The 23737-nt window shown below is 44.0% G+C and overlaps 1 long non-coding RNA gene across 1 annotated transcript; it reads left to right on the forward strand.

Annotated features, from left to right (window-relative positions):
* The first annotated feature begins 5926 nt into the window (after positions 1-5926).
* On the forward strand, positions 5927-22568 carry LOC147731154 (uncharacterized). The gene is made up of 3 exons (XR_015308417.1): positions 5927-6043; positions 6942-7072; positions 21560-22568. It is a non-coding gene; the product is annotated as an uncharacterized LOC147731154 (long non-coding RNA).
* The last annotated feature ends 1169 nt before the right edge of the window (positions 22569-23737 follow it).

Here is a 23737-nt window from a genome sequence, read left to right on the forward strand (position 1 = left end):
CGAAGGTCAGTCCAAGCTAGAGTGGGGAATTAACCGGTCTAATGAACAAGCGGACAGTGATAGAGCCACGTTCACTGCGTCCATACAGACACAGGCTGATCACCTTACTAAACTCTCAGAGGGACAAACTCAGCTGTTGGCTGTTCTGGGACAAAGTCGAGCCGCACACCCACCTGGGGCAGTCGTGCCGCTCCAAAAATATGTTCCCGGAGACGACCCTGTTTCCTTCTTCCTAAATTTTGAAAGGGCAGCCCGTGCTAGTGCCTGGCCGGGAGAGAGATGGCCCTTTTATCTAGCTCCTCTCCTTACAGAAGAAGCACAAGCAGCTTATCAGTTGGCCAATAAGGATGGTACTGCAGCCTAAGGACATATGAAACAAATAATTCTTGATAGACTGGGAGTCGATGATGAGAGTCATCGATTACAGTTTCGACAAGAGAGAGGAACCCCAACCGATGCTCCCAAGACTCTTTTCTATAAGCTGAAAGATGCAGCAGACAGGTGGTTGAAACCACAAGAGGGGAATATCGATAACGTGATGAACAAGATTTACTTGGAACAATTTCTTGAAGCAATGCCCTATGGCACCCAACGGTGGCTTCGACAGCACGCAGGGTTGACCCTAGAGCACGCCATTGAAATGGCTAATTCCTATGCGAGAGCCCAAACCAGGCCTGTCTTTCGAGATACCGAAAAACCTGTTGTTAACAAAAACCCCATGAAACCTGATAAAAAACCATACAAACCTCAAAGCGAACCTCCTCCTATGAAACCTAGACCTTTGAAGCCAGAACCGCCAGTCTTTACAAGTCCTCAATGTTATGAATGCGGCGAGTGGGGACATATTGCAAAGTACTGCCGTAAAAAGAAAGAGAAAGAGGAAGAGCCCATGGAGGTGGGGTATGCTCCACGTGCCCTCTTGTATGCACAAGAGACAGGTCCAGCCTTTTATGTAAGTGTCCTGGTAGACGGTAAGAAAACCCGTGCCCTGTTGGACTCTGGGTGTCGCCATTCTGTGATACAGAAAAACGCCCTGAACAGTTCCTCCTTGCTCTTGGACCGTAATGTAAGGATAAAATGTGTACACGGGGACGTGCGTACTTATTCCCTAGTCAGAGTCATGATAACAACAGAAAAGGGAACCCAAGTACAGTGTGAAGTAGGAGTCCTTCCGAATGTACCCGAGTCACTTATTATAGGTACAGACAATAAGTGGTTTTCTACCCTGATGACAGAAGTTTTAGAGAAACACGGTAGGAGTGGGGTCAGGGAGGGCCTGTTAGCTGAAGAACCTTGGTCCTCCGATGCCAACTTTAGGGCTGCTCAGTTAAACGATGCTTCATTGGCATCTGCTTGGCAAAACGAACAGGACAATAAAGACCAGAACCCACCTACTTATCCTTGTTTTATTGAGCAAAACGGACTTCTGTATAGAGTAGGACAGAGTCAGGCCACTCCCCAGCTAATAGTACCTACCCTGTTCTGTGAGCAAGTAATGTTTTATGCTCATGCACATCTTTTAGCAGGTCATTCTGGTGCCGAGAAGACCACTAATTCCATCATTGAGCATTTCTATAGGCCCGGGGTGTATGCGCAAGTGAAGAAATACTGTCAGGAATGCCAGATTTGTCAGAAGAAGAACCCGTACATACCACCTAAGGTTCCTCTTGTCCCTCTTCCAATCATAGGGAAGCCTTTTGAAAGGATAGGGGTAGACATCATAGGCCCTTTACCGAAGTCACACAGAGGATACCAATACGTCATGGTAATAGTTGACTATGCGACTCGTTATTCCGAGGCGTTCCCATTACGAGCAGCTACCTCTAGCGCCATTTCCCAAAAACTGGTTGAATTGTTTGCACGAATGGGATTCCCCAAAGATCTTATAACCGACTAAGGGACACCGTTCGTGTCTCGTCTCATGAAACAAGTGTGCACTCTCCTCAATGTGAAACATCTACGTACCTCGGTGTATCATCCACAAACCGATGGTCTGGTTGAACGTTACAACGGGTTAATAAAAACCACTCTAAAGAAACTATTGACAGGAGACGGTAAACAGTGGGACCAACTGCTACCGTTGGCTCTTTATGTGTTAAGAAGCCAGTTCCAAAGCAGTTTAGGAACTTCCCCCTTCAAGTTACTGTTTGGAAGGAAACCCCGTACGCTGTTAGAAATAACCAGGGATAGTTGGGAAAAGACAGGCTCAAAAGATGCTGAAGAATTGTTAGACTACTCCCAGCAGCTGAAATCCCGGTTACACAAGCTACGGACACTGTCCTATGAAACCCTAGAGAAAGCACAAGACAAACAAAAGACCTTTTATGATAAAGGCAAGAAGTGGAGAGAGTTAGACATAGGTGATTGGGCTTTGGTACTTCTTCCTACCTCTACTCACAAACTTCGGAAGGAGTGGCAAGGACCTTTTCAGGTCGTAAGGAAAATAGGTAGGACCACATATGCGTTAAAACGGTCTCCTTCCCAAACCCAGATTTACCACATTAACATATTGAAGAAGTGGTTGGGTTCCCCTCCTAAACCTCATGTTTCGGTGTCGTTAGCGACACCGCCTGCTCATACCATCGAGCATGCTGTTGTGATCTCCGACCTTACAGGCCTTAAGAAAAATGAATTGAAGGAGCTGATGCTGACACATCAGGCCATTTTTTCGGATCAGCCAGGTCGAACCACCTTGGCTGAACACCATATTCCGACAGCTCCGGGGGTGATTGTAAAACAGAAACCCTATCGGGTCCCAGAAGCAAGAAGGACAGTGATAAAAGAGGAGGTACAGAAAATGTTAGAAGCAGGGATCATAGTACCCTCTAAAAGTAATTGGTCTTCTCCAGTGGTATTAGTGCCAAAGCCTGACGGAAGTAAGAGATTTTGCATTGACTTCAGAGCAGTGAATAAGGTATCAAAACAAGACGGATATCCTTTACCAAGCGTCGATGAGCTGATAGAACGCCTTGGTGAGGCTCAATACATAACAACCATTGACCTCACCAAAGGGTATTGACAGGTGCCTCTTTCTCCAAAAGATCAGGAAAAGACAGCGTTCACCACACCTGATGGTCTCTTTCATTTCACTGTCTTGCCCTTTGGGCTTCATGGGGCTCCTGCTACCTTCCAACGTCTTATGGATACAGTGTTAGCCCCATATAGACACTTTTCGGCAGCTTACATAGACGATATTGTCATCCATAGTCCAGATTGGCAGACCAATTTACAACACTTGAGTCAAATCCTTGAGGCTTTGGAAAGGGCAGGACTACACATCAATGCAAAGAAGTCACGCTTTGCCTTTTCCCAAGTGAAGTACCTTGGGTACATGTTGGGTAACGGCCAGTTGTTTCCCCAACAAGAAAAAGCGAAGGCTATTCCACGACAGGAGTTTCCTAAAAATAGGCGAGATCTCAGAGCCTTTCTTGGTTTGGTTGGTTACTACCGACGGTTTATACCACACTTTGCCATGCTTTCAGCCCCTTTGACGGATATGTTGAAGAAAACTGCCTCTTCTGTTCCGTTCAAGCAACCCTCTTCCCAAGCTCAAACTGCTTTTCAGGCACTAAAGGATGTTCTCTCCTCGTCCCCAGTCCTGATCACACCTGACTTTGACAAACCTTTCTATCTACAGACGGATGCTTCCGGGGTAGGACTGGGGGCTGTTCTGTCTCAGTTAGATCAGGATGGGAGGGAACGACCTATTCTGTACTTGAGCAGGAAACTCTTTCCCAGGGAGACGGCTTATCCCACGATAGAAAAGGAGTGCCTTTCCGTGAAGTGGAGCATTGAGAAGCTTCATTATTATCTGGATGGTCGACGTTTTACGCTGTACTCTGACCATGCCCCTTTGCAGTGGCTCCAACGGAATAAAGGACGCAATGAGCGCATCCTCCGTTGGTTTCTGTCCTTACAGCCCTATGATTTTGAGGTGTGTCACCGTCAGGGTGCTGCTCAAACGAATGCTGACTACTTGTCCCGCTATCCACTTTCCCCCGAACGGGAAAAGTCTAGGGGAGGGATTTGTCAGGGGGTCCCATGCTCAGCCCCGGCAGGGCTAATCGATTGTCCGTCTCCTCAACAGGCGGATTACTACGGGCCCTTTTAGGATAGCCTTTGTGTTCGTGACGAAGGCCTCGCATCTGGACCACCTGTCTTTTCGGGCCTATCAGGAGAGGCCTCTCACCATATGAGGAGAGACCCGGAAGACACCGTGTCTCCGTAGTGGGAGGAAGAAGTGAGACGCCAGGAGAACCACGCGACCAGGAAGGCGGAAAGCACCGTGGAGACGGAGTCCTTGGAAAGAGACGACACCAGTAGCAGAGAAGGTGCCGGACCGGTAACCGAGGAGGAGCGGACGGAGGCAGCTGTAAAGCCAGGAGGCCAATGACACCGCGTTTCGCCCAGCCACGCAAAGGAGGACGCGTGGCTTTCCCAGGTGCGTGCTCGTTTGGGTTCTTTATTGCACTTTAAGAAGGGAGGGACCGGTTAGGAGGCCGTAGTAACACCGGGGCACCTCGTTTAACCGTGTTCGACTTACTGAATGTGGTGGTGGTTCTTGCTTATTCCCTCACTCCCTCCCTATTCCAAGAGACTATAGAAATTGCACAATGCCCTAAAAGCCACGTTCTTTTCTTTTCCTTCCATGTGCTGGAGTGTCCCGGACCCTGACCCAGGAAGTGCCCCGAGGACCACAATCCTGCCAACGGACATTTGATAACGTGTCTGGCCTAAGACTTTATTTTTGTGTTCACCGGTCTGTATACCGCAATAAAAATAGATAAACAGTCGCCCTCTAGTCTTGGCTCCTTCCCTTCTTGTAACCGAAAAGGTGACAAAAAGGAAATGTGCTTATCATTGCTTTCTACTCTGATTCAAGCATGTGAATCTATGAAGGATACCCTAATACTGGATAAGAAATGCGTTACTTACCTGTTACTGCAGTTATCCAGTATTGGTAACTTTCATAGATTCACATGCAACCCTCCCGCCTCCCTTGGAAGTGCTCACCTACTACTCTCAGTTGTTCCTCTATATAGCACTGTGCTAACAAAAATCTGAGGGAATAGAGCTCTTTCCAGGACGGTTCCAGAGGGTGGCGGCAGCTGATTGGTTGCTCTCTAGAGTTTGGTCCTTATTACAAAAGGACCTGGATATGTTACTAATGTGAGGCATTTGGCCTATTACTCTGTATGTCTAATGGGACATTACTTTATTTATGTACCGGGCACTCCCATCCCCATGACGGGGAATGATTCAGGCATGTGAATCTATGAAAGATACCAAAACTGGATAACTGCAGTTACAGGTAAGTAACGCATTTCTTATAATTGGGAATTTTAATAATATCTTACTTTACATTAAAAAAAACGTAGAAATTCTCTGGGAAAAAAACAAAAGTTAAAGGAACATTATAGTTACGTGAAAATGTCAGTTAAAACATACTGTGTGAAACTAACAAAACCGCTGAAATGTATCCATTATAGTTATCTCAAGTAACTATAAATAGTGCCCTAAAGTATCTGTAAATCCACATCAGTGCAACATCTGAAAAGACATCATTGATGACTGGACCGTAAATGGCGAAGGTGCAAGTTATAGTTCCTTGAGATAACTATAACTGGTGAATTTCAGTGGTTTTTGTTAGTTTAAACTGTATGTTTTAACTGACATTTTCACCCAACTATAGCATCCCTTTAATCGTTGATTTTTTCAGTGTGTGTGTATATATATGGGTGTGTACGGGTGTGTGTGTGTGTGTGTATATATTTATATACATCTGTGTATATATTACTGTGGTTTGTGGATAGATCTATTGGACACAAAGGTAAGGGGAACAAGGACTTTCTTTTCTGCTGTATTTCTTCCCTGACAAAATGGCCTTTTAATTAGTTTCATCATTGTCTCTCCTTAGATTCGTGTTACTGTGTTCCCAGAGAAGACAGTAGCTTTATATACAAGAGTGCCATGGTGGGTTATTTTCGTTGCTATACTTGCTGGAATTCTGCTGCTTGCACTCGTGGTATTTTTACTGTGGAAGGTAAGTTGTTTTTAAACTGAGTCTTTTTATTCTACTTCAAGAAAACTTCCAATGCTCTAAAGTCACATGCTTGTAATACCTTGTATTTCGCGTCTTTTATTACTATGCAGTTGGCATAGCCTTTTAAACTCTTATGTCATTAGTGTTCAAAGATTTGTTCTTTTGTTTTTAAAAGACTTAAAACCTTGTTAACCTTTAATTTATTTAGTGATCTGTAGTTAGGATGTCCTTAACAGCACACAGAACACTGTGATCCCACCCTCCCCTATCATTTTGCAGTTTGTTACCATAGGCACTCACAGTGTGACAATGTGGCTGATGTGGGTTCCGTGCTCACTGTACCAGAGGATTCATGCTAAACTTCCTTGACGAGACCTAGATAAACCAAAACTGGTCTGGGGTTGCTTTTGTTCCTGTCTATATGGGACCTGGCCTGTCACTTCGTACTGGACTATTGCTATTGGAGCAGGATCAAGACTGATTTGCATATGGCTGGTTTTTGTGTGGAATGGCAGAGTGGGTGACGAAAGCGGGACTGAAAGTGGCCCGAGTGATTGCCAGTTGCTTAGATTAATTCAAGCATTTCTTCTATGAGCCAGTTGTTTGTCACAGACAATTTTGGCATAGACTTGCTATTGAATAGTTTGGATAACTGAGTGCATGAATGTCATGAGTCCTCTTTGTCTTTAATGATGTATGCAAGTTGCAATGTTTGTAGAGAAAATAAGCGTTCTGTAACTTAAAGGTTCTGAACGCTGTCAGTTTAAAGGGCCGTAATAAAGAAGGTATAATTTGGGTGCAGATCTGCTGATTGTCTGAATACATATCTTGTTTTATTGTTTTTTTTTTTTACTCTGACAAACTAATAATATTGACTCAATACCTTGCTTCCTTGTAGTGCGGTTTCTTCAAGACAACTAAGAAAGAGCAGTATGATACTGCATATCATAAGGCTGAGATCCATGCTCAGCCATCTGATAAAGAAAGACTAACTTCTGATGCATAGTATTGATCTTCATTCAGTTATTGGTAATTGATCAATCATTTTTGATTGCTAGCTTTGGGACATGGTATGGGTGTGGTGGCTACGTAATCTAACTTTCTGCAAGAGCTTTGTGCACCCATTTCCCTTTAACCATTGGCTAAATTGCTGTATGTGTTTGCTTTCTTAGCATTATTAATCTCAAATGTGTCTACTTATGATTACAATCCCTTAATGTCGCAAAAAACAATATTTAAATGAGCACTCTTGCAGAAACAATTGTTTATGTTCTTCAACAAAGTAACATTTAAATCTTCAGAATTTGCTGAAGTGCTGGGTCCTGCACAGTGCATGTTCATACATGTTGTTTGCCTAAATGTGTCCTTATTCACAGAGGTAAAGAATTGTTTGTTTCTACTCACTGAAGTCACACTTAACTTCTTCTGGTATCACAGCAGTGAAGCCCATTCCTTGTGAACACTCTTAACACCTTGGCTGCTATGGCTTTTCCCGTCCTGTGCTGTAAAAGCTTGAAAGGCATTATTTCATGACGAGCTCACCTTGTCATGCATAAGCACAGCTCCAGTGTGCCTCATGACGAGCTGAGCTCGTCATGGGCATGGAAGGGGTTATCATGCTTCCATCTGCTACTAGCCCCAGTCACCACATTGTCACGTGCTGATTAGGTGATCTCCTTTTATAATGAGAGAACCAAAGGTGCCAAAGTCGAAGTCTGTGGACTTTAACATATTAAAACTGGGCAATTTATGGGAAAGTAAAAAAAAATGTATTTGCAAAAACTGTCGTTCACACAACATCCTGGAACCATCCATCTATTTCACTAATGAATCTGAGGATGCTGGAAGGGTAGACCCTAGATTCTTAAATAGCCCCCACCAAAGAGGTGATTTATGCCCTTGAGGTCCTCCTAATATGACCAGCACTTTCTAGTAGATGCACAAATTCTTTCTGTGCATTCAAAAGTGGCTTCACATTTTTAAATACTGTCTTCGCCTTATGTTCTCCACTCTTCCATCTCGTCTTGAAAAATAGAACACATCAGAAGATGTAACTTTGCATGAGTGGATGCCTCTTTATGATTGAAGACTGGTCATGAGAGCGATCCTATACATGAAACACGCTGATGAAGTTTTTTAGTAAAATATTCTTAAAGTTAATCGGTTGATGAGTCGGGTTATAGTTATCATTTTACTACTTACAATATTACTTTGTGGGAGTCTCAAATGTTTACACCAGGTATGTATGAAGGATACCTTTCCCAGGACAAAGCCAATTCATCTTCAATGCAATCTGGGGTTACAATATTTCCTGAACTCAACAATGAATTGATCAGTGTATTTATATACTGCTTATCAATGATGGGAAAACTGTAAATGTATTGAGGGTTGTGCAAGGGCAGATAGCTTCCTGGCTACTCGGTATGAGATCCACACATTGAGAGAGCCGTGCATTTGCATATCTGCAGAATTATGCCATCTCCCAGTTATACTCCAGGTAAATAAAAAGAAAAGATAGGTGAACAATCCTAAGTCATCTGCGGCGTCCCTCAAGGATCCTCGCTGAGCCCTACCCTCTTCAACGTCTACATGAGCCCCCTCGCGGCCATCGCACGCCAACACAACCTCAACATAATCTCCTACGCCGACGACACCCAGCTGATCCTCTCCCTGACCAACGACCCCGCCGCCGCCAGAGCCAACCTGCACGAAGGGATGAAAGAGGTAGCCGACTGGATGACGACGAGCCGCCTGAAACTGAACTCAGATAAGACGGAGGTCCTCATCCTGGGCTCCTCGCCCTCCGCCTGGGACGACTCCTGGTGGCCCCCCGCCCTGGGCACCGCACCCAAACCAACGGACCACGCACGCAACCTGGGTTTCATCCTGGACTCCTCCCTCTCCATGACCAGGCAAGTCAACGCCGTCTCCTCGTCGTGCTTCAACATCCTGCGCATGCTGCGGAAGATCTTCTGGTGGATCCCCACAGAGACCAGGAAGACCGTCACCCAGGCCCTCGTCACCAGCCGACTGGACTACGGCAACGCACTCTACGCCGGAACCACCGCCAAGATCCAGAAGAGGCTCCAGCGCATCCAGAACGCCTCGGCTAGACTCATCCTCGACATCCCACGACACAGCCACATCTCCGGACACCTAAGAGACCTACACTGGCTCCCAGTCAACAAGAGAATCACCTTCCGCCTCCTTACCCACGCACACAAAGCTCTCCACGATCAAGGCCCGAGCTACCTCAACAACTGCATCAACTTCTACGCTCCCAAACGCCACCTCCGATCTGCCAGCCACGCCCTCGCCGCCGTCCCACGCATCCGCAGAGCCTCCACAGGAGGAAGGTCCTTCTCCTACCTGGCCGCCAAGACCTGGAACTCCCTCCCGGCCGACCTGCGCCTGACCCAAGACCACCTCTCCTTCAGGAAGAAGCTCAAGACCTGGCTGTTCGAGCATTAGCGGCACCCCCCCTCCCAAGCGCCTCGAGACCCTACGGGTAGGTAGTGCGCTCTATAAATGTCTTTGATTGATTGATTGATTGATTAAGTATCTCAGTGCATTTTGTTTTGACAGGAGAAAAATGGAAAAACACAAGTGCTGTGCATCCCTCCACTTTCAACATTAGAATCTTATGAGAGGTATTTATTCTTACCATTGATTAAAAGCCAGGATTTCACTGGCTGATCAATCTCTTCCTTCTGATTCCAAGAGAAACACTAATTCCAGACCACAGATGAGCGTAATCTAACTTGTCCTGTTCCTGACGATAACCTATAGCATATCTACCTGATAGGCTGAACAATTGTCAAAATGCTTAATTACTTCTCTAATGGAGACATGCTAATTGCTACAACCAAACCAAGATGCACAGGCATGTTACTCATGTAATGCTCTGCAGAGAAGTGCCTCAGGTAGTGTTTCTATGTGTTCTGTATTCAAAACCTGCTAATTTACATAGTCAGTACCTCACGCACATTTACTGCATCATAGTTCCCCTCTTCTACCACATTACATAATCATTTACTTTACAGGAGAACAAATTGCTTTTAAATGATCTCTTCCACACCTTAACCTTTCTTTTCAAAGTCTATGATTAGTGGTGGAATATTTTAATTTCACTACTGCCACTTAAATGACTGCTTAGCAAAACCCAATATTTTTTATGCAGTTATTGAAACGAACACATTTGGCAAGTCCTTCATTTTTAGGACAGGGCATGTGTTGCCATTTGCGAGATATGTTAACTAAACTTAAAAGGACTTTGAGCCCACCCATTATTTACCACTGGTTGGCTTCATCAGCACTCCTTTCTTTTCGATGATCTTATAATAATGATCTAGGCGTAATTAATGCTAGAGGAAGTGTGTTACTGCTGATATGCTGCATTCAGCAAACCCAAGAACTATAAGCCACTTCAGACATTTGAGGAATAACTACATTTCTCTTCTGCTCAAAGAGGTTGAGTTGCTCCTGAGAGAGAGAGCAATGTAAACTTTTTATTAATTTAAAGAAATCTGGGTGTTTACACTGCTTCTCTTGAGGCAGTTAAAACAGTAGCTATGCACATCAAATTCAAGATGCCAACTATGCACAAAGAAGGTAATTTCTTAAGGACGAGCAGTTGGGAACATATCTAATTTCATTTTCTGCTGCAGTACAAGAACAACCTGTTGCTTCTGTGGGACTGTTAGGATTTAGTGGTGGCATCTCAGACTGTCACCAAGAGCCAATTGGGGGTAGACTCCATGACATTTATTTATAGAGAGATTCTTTTAAGATATCTCCCTCAATGTGACCATCTTAACAGGTGTTTCACATATGGTATGGGGAGTGCCTATGGTGGAATAGGGAGCCTTAATGGTCAGAACAGCAAACCACGGCAGCCATTTTTTAAAATATAATTATTTGTATTTGTAGTGTCATCGTAAACAGAGATACAGAATGCAAATGTACATATTTTCTGATATACCAGTTTGCAATTTAAAGGTTTTGATAGTGATAGAGCGCAGGCTCACCTGCCTAACATACTCACCTGGGACCATATAACTATGTTTAATTTAAATAGATAAACCTACACTCAATCAATTCGGGATTTTAACATTCAAGACCTTTACCATTAAACTTACCAATCCAAGTCACCGATACCTAAAGTCCTAAAGGATCAAGGGTGTTAGCAAGAAAATAGGTAGTATAATAACATTTAGCATTTTATAAATAACCACAAATTCAGAAAAGTGTACGTTCTTTTATCTGAGCAAAACATTAAATGTTTAGAACCATAATAAATCAGTAATTTTGTGTTCTATTAAATTGATGAAGATTTGAAACGACATGTGCAATAATTTGGAAAGAAAATATCATTAAGCATTTAGACAAAGGGTGGGTAGAGAAAGGGAAAACAGTACAATGACAAACCCACACTTTATAGTTACCTAAATGGTGATATGACCAACCCTGGCCAAGGGCTGTGTCAAAGGATAAGAATCCCAAAATGCAGGTGCAGACCAGAATCAGGACAGGTTACAGACCAAATTGGATCAGGACACGACCACCACAGGCTAAGACCGGCACCCACAGTTAAAGTGCAATGCCAGCGTCACAACCCTCTCTGCAGCTAACAGCCGAACCCCGATTGGGTCATTTAACTTCCTTCCAGAACCCCGATTAGGTTATCGAATCTTCTGACAGAGTGCTCCGCCAGCACTTTTGCTCTCGATCACCTATTGAGTGCGTTGGGTCAGTGACAGGTCAGCTATTCAGACAAGTCGGACAACCTAACTAGCTAAGCCTACCCTAGTTATGCAATTTTCCAGGTCAGTGTACCACCCCCCCAATGTTGCAAATGTGTGAATCCCACAATTTTATTGGACAAAAGACGAGGAGTAGTCATCGCACCATATTAATATGAGGTAACTTGTCAATCATGTATTTAAATGTTTCCTCCCATAACTTTATCTTCCCATGTACTTTTTATTCCGCCCGGCTGTGAATGTAACAATAAGACATTTAAACAATTTATTCAATTCAGCTTCCTCTGGCAGGGTGAGGAGTTCACTCTTCTCATAGTTCTTTCCAATCCATGTCAGATTTGGCACTGTTTCAATGCCACAGCTTCAATGGCTTGGGGTTTTACTTTGCACAGGCACAGTCTTTCCAAAGATGGAGTTCAGAGGTACATTTAGGCCCAAATACGATACATGCATGAATAGAAGAGAAACAGTTTTAACGACACGGAATAAATGAATGCACTGTATACCACTTATCTCTACTCTATTCCCATTATTTTATTTAAACTATTGCATTAAAGGTTTAAGCAAAACAAACAGCTTAGCAAAGCAGCGGTGCAAGCTTCTTGCCCGTTAGGACACAGAACAACCATCTTAGTTTTAGTGCGCAGAAGCAAAATGTTTCCCACCAAGCGAGATAACACGCCATGTCACATGAGTGTGACAAACACATGGGCACTAGAAAATCCCACGTAGCAGCAGCCATTTTAATGCAAGCGGATTATAGTTTGTAAAAGCACTTTGTTGAGCTTCCCCTGGATACCTAACATGTTGTGTAATGCAATATTAATATAACAAAACATGTTAGTTGGTACATTAATATAAATTTCGAGAGGGTTGAATACAAGCAAGTCGCTTTACGTGTGCAACCTTGCTCCATTAATAGTAAATGATTGTTCTACATTGAATTTAATCTTCTTGTTTACTTTAATCTTCTTGAGTTGCAGCAAATTGGTTTCTTATTAGGTGCTGATACTGAAGAACACCTAAGTGATGTTTTATTTGATAATAGGGAATATAGGAGGAAATCTCCAATCCTCTTAAAACAAGCAAACATATTTTGCTTTGTGCTCAAGAACAATGAACACTTTGTAGCACAACATACACTGAGAGACTCACAAGTGGGAGGTAGATCCAGCGATTCTACAATGGATATTCACAAACTGAAATCTATGGGTAATATTTTTCTTTAAAGTCTAACAAAACCTCCGCTCTGCGCCTCCACATAGCCATAGCTCAGTGGTTCCCAAACTTTTTTGACCTGTGGCTCCCTTGACCTACCCGGCAGTTGGCCGTGGCTCCCCGCCATTTTTTTACCTGTGTGTGGGTGGGGGGGATATAAGCCCGACCTCGGGAGTACTTCCAGTTGTCTTCCTTAAAGTAATTGGGACGCAATGAGGGTATTGTAAGGGTTGGAATGCTTGAATTATTGATCTCATCCACTGGCAATCACTTTGGCTGCATACCAATCCATCGTTTTTTCCCCCAACAGAGTGCCTGGTCCCAAACCTATTCTCTCTTGCAGGGTTACTACATTCTCCCTCTTCACGTTTTTTTCTCCATTGTTCACTTTCTCTTTTTCTGTCTTTTGTGATTTTTCACTTTCTTGCTCCGGGTCAAAGCCTGGTGAGGAAAGGTAATTGCCAGTTCCCAAAATGATTGCCAGTGGGCCTGACTTGCAACCACCATCTCTAATTAGGCACTGACCCTACTGGCTTTGTGTTCACTACCCCTATATTCTCTCCCCAGTCCCTTGTGCCCTTCCCTCTCCTGTACCCCCCCTTGCTCTCAGCCATATTTCCCTTTCTATGCCGGGTCCCCAATTTTCTGTTATTTCCAATGTTATAAGTTTGATCAAAAGTGTAGAAAGCTCTCAAAATGGAACAGGGCCAAATAAGCATAACCAGGCTTCCTTTCTAAGAGGCATGGCCTACTTGGTTAATGGTGTGGCTTAAAAAATTATGACACAAAACATGTAAACTAGAACTCCATGTTTCACAGAGAGTGCCACCTGACCAGTAATTGTATGCCTCTCTATGAGATTTCTATTATTGCATCCCGACATGTAACAGCACAACCAATGCACACACCCAAATCAAGGCAGACCTATTAGCTTTGCCAGTGCTTGTTAGCAGTAGCAGATAAGTGAGTAACAACAATAATATTATTGGGAATAATTAGAATCTAAAATGTTTCAATTCTGAAAATATGAGCCTGCGAATTAACATAGTAAGGTCTATGGAAAGGGCAGTGCCCTTTCGAGTGCTTCAGGCAACCCAGTTCACCCCTTCACACCACTTTCTTATGAAGTCTCCCACTCGGTTACCCACTTATGCCCATTCCCCCCTCACATTTTTCTGCAATAGTCCATCTGCATATCTCGCACTTTCCCACAATTACAACTAAACATATGTAGCCAATGCTCTGAAGAGAGGCCAAGGACTGGAGGTGCAAACAGTCTGTACACATTTAGAACCAAACGGCAGACACTGTGAGAAAGTCGCACTGCCTTCTGTCTCAGCTTGAGAGCTCTCAATGGTGCACCTTGAATCGCCCACACACATAACCGGAGCTCACTCAGACATCTGGAGGGGTCTCAGTTTAAAATATGCACCATTATTAAAGAGTCATTTGGTGTATCAAAACACTACAGAAACACAACACCATGAAAAAGCAAATACTCCCAGGGAATGAAAGATAAAGTAAAACATGTGAAGCGTGAACAGAGATTGCATCGCTAATACGGAATATAGAAATGCTTTTTACAGTCATTGTTGAGAAAACAATTAGGGTTTTTGCTAGTAAAATTACGGACATGAATATAGAGCCAGATAGCGGCCAGTTTTAAAGACAGATTTCAATTGCTACTAGGTTTGAGACTTAGCAAGGCTCACCCGCACCAAAAGTCCTGGCGACAGCCCTGGTTTATTTCGTGTCTGCTATAAAGGTATTCAAACCCATCTCCACACCACTCATTAAGCTGCGTTCTAGGACATCAATTTCACTAAAATAAAGCACTGCTCCACCGCACAAGCACACAAAGACAAACATTTTAACCACAGCAATTAAAAGATTGGAAAGACGCCTCGTCCGAAGCCTTGTTTCGCCAACAAGTTTGCTAACCTCATTTGTTACACTGACTGTCTAGTTAAACGCTATTTTGGGAAAGTTAGGATGCACTGAAGTCTCTTCTGCGTGCAAGCTCACTTTCTCGCGCTCCCATCGGTGCAGGCACGCACACACGTGGGGTCTCTTGCTTCGGTAAAGCTCGGTGATATGAGTATTAGATTTTTTCCAAACCTATGGCCTTTTTAATCAGACTCTGTGTGGCTTGTTCACTGAATGCTGGCCCCAAAATAGTGCAGCCTGGGGCGGACCGACCCACCACCTCACCCAGCTGCGCCACTGCACATAGGTCCATCAGCCTGTAGCTGCAATTTCCTACATCGTGCTCGCGGCGCCCCTGGCACCTCATTACGGCGCACCGGGGTGCCGCGGCGCACAGTTTGGGAATCACTGCCATAGCTGGTATTGAACAATGCCCTTTAGGTACGTTGATGTAAGACCATTGGAAGGGATTTTCCCGAAGAGCACTCCCACCAAATGGTCACATACTCCCACAGCGTGCTAATTCTGATTGACAGTTGTGCCAGTCACACCTGAGGAACATATGTCACACATGGCAGCCCAAACTTTTGCCAGACTGCCACATCTTTAGAACATACACAAGGACTAGGTTATAATTAGTTTTGCTAAAGTTGGTGCCTTGACTTCTGAAGCCTTATGAAATCATATACTTGCATCTTCCCCACGTCGTATTGACGCCATCAGTAATGCCAGACAGCTGGCAATGCATTGTTGCTATGCAGCCAAGTGTTTTTCTCCTTTGTTTTCACAAAGTCAAATGCCACCATTTAAGACTCTACATCAGATAGTTTTAGTTGTTTTCTTCGGTTCTTAGATGTACACGAGTTATCCATCCATCGGTGGGCATTTGGTCGCACTGTTCATTTACTTTCAAAGATACTCCTTCATTGTTTTTAGTTCTGGTGATATGGTAATGTATGCTTTTCTGAAGTGGAACTTTAATATGATGCCTACAAATTGAGTGGAACCATTTTTTGAACCAGTACAAACCTTTTAACTTAAGCATCTTACCACAAAGATTGTTTTTTTTTATTGACATGTGACTCAGTCAACAGCACTTCAGAGAAGCTATTCAAGCTTTGTTCATATACAGAGCAAGGTCAGCTTTAGCAGCAGCAGTGCAACACTATGGTGGCTGGGGAGTACAACTGTTGATGATGCAGCAGTATGAGTCCCATGCCTCATCATTTCAAAGACATCACTCACGTGTTTGCCGTAGCTGTGTGGCAGAGATCCTAATGGCACTTTGGTGGAGGAGAGTTAAAACTTTGTCAGAACACAATTGGATGGGTGGCAAACATGGCATGGGGTTCCTACAGTTGTGCATTCTATTGCAACATGGTATTGATCTATTTTTGTCAAGAAAATACTATGCCTTACAGCAACATACAACATCGTGATGATTGCAGAAAGCAGTACCTCTTTTCCAAGAGGGCAGAAGGTGATTGTCACTTCTGTGTGCCCAGTTGTAGTAATCAGGGTTCCCAAGGCCTACATGCTCCGAAGATAACCCACTTACACTCAAGAACTGTTGGCACGGAAACTGTAAAAGGCAAAGAACAAGTTTATTAAGACCCCATGGAGTGGTGGTACACTCATACAGCACCCTTCGGTAATGCAAGAGGTATCACACCGAACACCGGTGTGACCCCGATTTATATACAGCTTTGGGGCAATAAAAGATAGGCGGCACAAGTTAGAACACATTCATGTACATATATGGTCATGTTTTGGAACACAGCCAGCTCATTGGAGGGGGCACAACTCCGCTGGTCAGTTTGGTGCACATTCCTGAGGGGTAACTGGTCAGTTGGGACTGCGCATGTGCAAGCTTGACCAGTACTAAAAATAGCCTGTTGCTGGGCAGACTGAAGTGGTCAGTGGTACGGACAACGGACTAAAGGGCACGCCAGCCACGAGGCCGCTTATGGCCTAAGATGGCCGCCGCAATATTCAAAATGGCGTTTTCATATATGGCCAAGTTAAGGAGGAAAACGTGTAGTTTCAGCTAATCGCTAACGCGGCCATGCCAATTACGACAGACGACCCTTTTAGCGTTTAGCTGAATCTACCTCATAGTGAACATAATCAGGATGTTCGTCCTCGATGTCTATTAACATTATTTGTGTTACTTCTTTATGAAGCATCATTTTGTCATGGGCAAGTGCTCGTCTTGATGGTATGCAAGCTGATAGGCACATGGAACATAAGGCAGGGCCATATTGGATACATAGGCAAACAAAAAACAGTGCCCCCACAATTATACATAGAATCGTTAACAGTTTCCAGCCCCAAGTAGTAAGCATTGACCAGAACCATCCTGAAAGTGTCCAAGTTCCATTGTCCGGATGTATCTCAGCTGCGATTTTATGGAGCTTTGATATGGCATCATAAACAGATGGGGAATTGTCAGGTATGTATACACAGCAGCTACTTCCGATAATTCTGCATGCCCCCCCACGATCAGCTAGAACTACATCCAACACCATCCTATTTTGGAGCGTAACTATTCTAGAAATCTGAAGTTCCTCAGTGATATTTCCTAGGGCTATGGCAGTGTCATTCGCTACAGCCTCGACAACACGTGTCAATCGTCTTATTTTCCGGCTGTTCAACGCGGCCCCCACAAAGGAAAACAGTCCCAAATTGAAGTCCACATACTGTTGTAAGGCAGTATCAGTCTGGTCTATGTCATCCAGAACGACAGTCCGTTTGACCCTATTCAGGACAAAATCGTGGTACAAGATATAATCATTGTGATACATTGGTGGGGCAATGAATACAGGAGGTAGCACAAACGATACATAACACGTGCCCAACCATCCCAATGGAAGCTGATGATAACCCTTCGTTCCACAGATAAAATACGTGTTTCGAGATGCTACAAATGAGATGCCATTCGGGCTATCAAAAGTAAGTGTGGTGTTGCATTCACTTTTCCCTACCGCAATCGAACCTTTCTTTCTAATACACAAATCAGCTTTAGTAGCAATGACATTAATGACATGTGAGCTACATACATTGATATTTCTTTGATTGCTGTACACACGCGGGGCAGATACGTTGTCGGGCCTGTACCCTTCCCATTCGAATTGAGTACCCTCAGCCTGCGGAAACCCATCCTTGTCATGGGAGCATACTTTATTCAAACGGAAAAGCACCCCCCCTTTGGTTGGCCATCTCAAAGTAAAGAGGAGGGTGTACCAGGCATTGCAGGATCCATTATGAGAGAACGGGAGTGGAATGAGTGGGGTGCCCCCTCTCTTCTGGTGCCCCGGTAACATCCCACACACCCAGCAATTTGAAGTATTGGTCATATTGTGCGTGTGATGAAGAATCTGAATAAAACTGTTGTTCAGATAAGTTTGCCGATGTCGTTCTTCATGGTAGGGTAAGGTAAAGTGAAAATGTTCAGATGGAGCCGGGGTAGTCGGCAGCAAATGTTCACGTGCAGGTACCACAAGTTCAACTACCCAGGCTATTACAGCTATCACCACAATAGTCAAAACAAAGAGAATGGCACCCAAGATTCGCTTATCTCGTGATGCTGGTGATGCCATAGTTCGGAAAAGTTCTTACAGAGTCTCAAATAGTTCAAATTGTTCACAAAGTCTCAAATACACATGTGTGTATACCTAAAAAAAGAAAAATACGGTGCTGAACTCCGAGGTAGCCGTTGTTTTCTTCTCCGGGCCAAGACGGGTGTCGCTACACTGGCAGAACTGATCCCCCCCCCTTGGAATTCCCGGTTTCCGTTTCACAAACCTGGAGCGGTAACCAACCAGTCATATACAAAAAAACAAAAAATCTTCTTATCGGGGACGCAGGTTGTAGTGCTCTCGTCCAGCAACAGCGTGGTCCGGGAAGGCTCCCTCAACTTCGGCCGACGTCACAGCTGGGCTCTTCTCTTTCTCCAGAATCTCTTTGTAGTCGGTCAGCACAGCGGGAGTCACCAGATCCGGAGAGACACGGCGGCAGTGTGTCGAGTGCACCCACCGCTTTCTGTTGGTCACTCGTACAGCAGTCCGGGTCGCAAGGAGGACCTGTTCGGGGCCCTTCCACCTTGGCTCCAAACTGCTCGCTCTCTCAAACGATCGGATCATCACATGATCGCCAGGGCGAAGATCATGGCCCTCTCCAGTAGAGTTGTCAGGGAGCGCTTCTCGAACCTGTTGATGAATAGAAAGCAAATCATTTGTTAATCGTGCCAAATAGTCGTTCATCATAACACAAGGCACATCATGTATTAATCGCGGCTTGGGCACCCCCCAGATATTCATGGGGCGCCCAAACACCACCTCATATGGTGTAAGGCCAGTTCGTGAATGGGGTACTGATCTAAGAGAGAGCAGTGCTAGCGGCAAAGCATCTGGCCACTTCAACGACGTGGATGCCACAATTTTGGCCAGTTTAAGTTTCAACGTAGCATTGTACCGCTCAACCAGACCTGCCGACTGAGGGTGGAACACAGCGTGGAACTTCTGCTGAATCCCTAACCCCTTCAGTACATACTCCACAATCTTCCCAACAAAATGAGGCCCATTATCGCTCCACAGAAATTTGCAAACTCCAAAGCGAGGAAAGAATTCCTTAAGCAACACCTTAGCCGTTGTCAGAGCTGTATTGTCTTTCGTGGGGAAGGCCTCAACCCATTTGCTAAAGGCACATACCACCACTAGGACGTACTTCAGGTTGTTGCAGCGCTCGAGTTGGATATAATCCATTTGAAGTACCTCAAATGGTGCAGAAGGTGGAACGAACCCTCCTTTCGGAGTATGGGTCCCCTTTCCAGGATTGTGTTGTAAACAGATCAGGCAGGTCTGTACTACTCTCTTAGCTGTATTCGCAATCTCGGGATGCTCCCAGACTCGTGTTAACAGTCGAGTGATTGCAAGAGCTCCGACATGCGCCAGTCCATGGGTCATCTGGACCATCGCCTGTAAATAAGCCGCAGGCAATTTCCATTTCTCCATGTCTTTGCTTCTCCAACAACCCTCATCATCTAGTACCCCATCTGCTGCCCATGCCGCAAGTTCTGATTCAGTAGCCGATTTTTGAATATCCAATATTTCTGCTCTAGCATCACTCCATCGCTCAGCCTGCGATTGTGTCACATACATAGGGGAGCTAGTCCGGGACATAGCCGTTTGTCTCGCTATGCTATCTGCAAAGGCATTTCCTTGGCCCACTTTATCCATGATCTTTTTGTGGGCACTGCATTTTACTATCGCTACTTTCTTTGGACCAAGCAACGCGTTTAGGAGATCACGCACTAGCTCACCGTGCATAATGTGTTCTCCGTGAGATGTCAGAAACCCACGCTCTCTCCAGAGTAGCCCGAAGTCATGTGCTACTCCGAAGGCGTACCGGCTGTCTGTGTATATGTTCACACATAGGCCAGCACTTAATTCGCAGGCTCTTGTTAAGGCTATCAGCTCTGCTGCCTGAGCCGATTTCTGTGGTATCCTAGCTGTTTCTACAACTGTCTTAAGTGTCGTGATCGCATAGGCTGCGGAAGTCGTACCATCTGGCAGCCTTAAACACGATCCATCAACCCACAGTTCCCCATCCACATCTGGAAGTGGCACATCCTGTAAGTCAACACGACCCTTTGTCTGTTCCTCGGTCAGGAAAACACAGTCGTGATGTTTTTCTTCCTGACCCTCCTCGACCGGATAGGGCAATAAAGTGGCGGGGTTCAGAGTAGCGCATCTTTTCAGTGTAATATGTGGCGCCAAATGTGTCAGCTCATATCCTGTTAGTCGCGCACTCGTAAGGTATTGGGTCTTTGTTTGATTTAGCAGAGCATCTACTGCGTGAGGAACTAACACCAGCAGTTTATGTGATAACACTATTCCCTCACTCTGCCGTATAGCTACTGCTGTTGCTGCTACCGCTCGAAAACACCCAGGCAACCCTCGTGCTACAGGATCAAGAATGGCAGAGAAGTATGCACATGGTCTCTGCTTGTCCCTGTGTACTTGTACTAACACTGACAACGCGCACCCATCATTCTCGTGCACGTACAATGTGAAAAGTTTCGTGTAGTCTGGTGTGCCTAACACGGGTGCAGAACAAAGGGCCTGTCTCAACTGTTCAAAGGCCTTCTGACATTCATCTGTCCATTCAAGGGGCTGCTAAAACCTTTTCACTTTAAAACATTGTTTATCTTGAATTGATTTCGAGATTTAGTTTGTCTTCAAAGCTAGCGGAGTTAGGTTTGTGAATTGGTGCTTCCCATCAATTTCCTCTCCGTTGCTATCACTGTTTGTATATGCCTGGCTGTTCTATCAAGCAAACACATTTTTGTTTTATATAACAGTGGGCTTAGCTTGATGGCAACATTTCCTGGTGCATAGTTTTCTCTTTCTGGTACTTAAAAAGCCGAAACCTCTTTTTCTGACTGCACTTTCTGCATGAAATTGCTTATTGTTTCTTGTCTATCGTTTGGCTGCACTTTTTACCCTGTTATATTTTGCACAAATAACATGGTTGCAGGCACCTATTTACAGAAAGGCTCCATTCTTTTACCGTATCCTAAATTAATTATAAACTCTGTTTCTTTCCACAGTGTGGATTCTTTAAACGTGCGAGGTACGATGACAGCGTTCCACGATACCATGCTGTGCGAATTCGCAAAGAAGAGCGGCAGTTCAAAGATGGAAAAGTGAAAAACAAAAATGATAAAAAACAGTGGGTCACGAATTGGAGTGAAAATGAAAGCTATTCTTAGGCAGCACATTGAGTCCTTTGCTGCAGAACAGACTTTACAATGTAAAATGGTTACATTCAAGGAATAATGGTTGCCGGCCTACCTGTGAGCCTACAGTTTTTGTTTGTGTGGATACTTTTTTACATGAACAAAGTTTTGGTTTTGCACAACTCTAATATTTCGGGATACTAATTTCCCTATCTGGGCTTATAATGATGCCATGTTGGTGTCTTGCCATGCAAGAATGCTGGTAGTGCACCGGGTGCAACTGAGCATGTTCTATTTGCTGCAATCAACCCAACTACTTACTGCTCTCCCTGGGCCATCTGCAGAGGGTGTCTCTGCCATCAACCAAACTACTGCCGTTCATGGTCCAGATATACAGGATGTCTGTAAAATGTGTTGACCTGGAGGTCTTTTACTTCAGAATGTCTTTATGTAATGTGTGTGTTTGTGTTTGCTTGTCTAAATCTTGAAAATGGCTTTTAAGAAGTGGTGACAAATTGGAAATTTAATGTATTACACTCGCTCCACACACACAATATAATTTCCTTTTGTACATTTTTAAATGCACTCTTGTTACAAGTGCAGTATAAAACGCTTCCTTGCCCTAAATCAAGATACTTAAGTGCTGAATTAACTAAAACGTGTTCTTGAAGTAAATGTGCAATAGAAGTTATCCTCACCAGAAAGCCCCAAAACTTCATTTGTTTAAATTCCGGGATGACCAAATTTCTCTTAAGGCAGACCTAAATATCATATACTTATTTTGGATGTAATAATTAGACATCAAGATATTTATTTTCCACGTCCTTTGGTTACAAATTCCATTTAGGCTCACTCACTTATTTCAGTAACCTTTGAAAGTGTTGAACGTTAGCAACATAAATTCACAATTAAGATTTATTTTTATTTTTTTAAATATGCAAGTTTATAAAATTAAATCGGGAAGAGACTAACTTTGAAGTGTCTCAGATTGTGTCTTCAAATTAGAAAACTGAACTTGGAACAGGAGGCCTAACTAAATTGGCTAACACAATTGTAATGTATTCTGTGTAAGCCAACCATTACAGGTGCGTTGTATATAGTGAGCAAGAAACAAAAAGGACATATCTAGTCAGGGTGTGTCTTGTCGAACTGTATGATTTCATTTTTCATGGTCCTGAACCTTGGAGGATAAAAACTGAGCAAGCTTATTGCCTTTTTCTTCAAAATGACCAGGATGGAAGTAAATGTATAGTATTTATTCATTTGCCTTCTCTATGCGAGTAGTCCTAACAGGGGAGAATGAACTTAAACTAAGTCTATGACTTTTAAATATTTTACCAGGTCAGTGGCTCTAAAAAAAAACAAGATTGAATATCGATGAAAGCCCCAAACACTAATTTTCAGTGCAGGTCTCCACCCTTTCTTTAACTCACTTGATATTTCAGTGGGTGCTGCAGTGCAGCAACAACATGTTGAATCTGTGGCTGGATTTTTTTTTCACATGAGACTTGCAAGACTGAATCTTCAAAATTACTGTGATTATTAGAAACGCTATAGGTTAACATTATTCAATTAGTTCAGTTTAATTTGTGTTGTGTGATTAGTGTATCCACTAACCTACTAAAGAAAAGCACATCAAGAAAGGTATATGCTTTAAGCTGCACATGTATGGAACTAAAAGGAAAATCCCAACTTTCTCATTGAATCTTTGTTGCTAGAATAGAGGTGTGCAGCAGTGCTTAAGAGGTGCATATTTACTACTCAACTAGTTCACTGGTGGCTTTGCTTGTTTTCTTCAGTCCATCGTCCCCTTTGGTTTTGCTTTGTTCGCCCTAAGTTGGGAGGGTATGCCGAGACGTGGGTCCCTTGCTCACTTTGCCACAGGATTCAAGCTAGCCTGGCTGATGATGGCTGATTAGCCAGAAACCGGTCCCAGGATGCTTGTTTCCGGTCCAGGGAAGACATGGATTGGCAGTTCGGGCTGGACTGTTCCCATGAGGCACAGGGTCTTACTGATTTGCATATGACCAAGTCTGAACTGGGGTGGCG

This window comes from Lissotriton vulgaris, chromosome 2_1, assembly GCF_964263255.1.
Source record: "Lissotriton vulgaris chromosome 2_1, aLisVul1.2, whole genome shotgun sequence".
Classification (NCBI taxonomy): Eukaryota; Metazoa; Chordata; class Amphibia; order Caudata; family Salamandridae; genus Lissotriton; species Lissotriton vulgaris.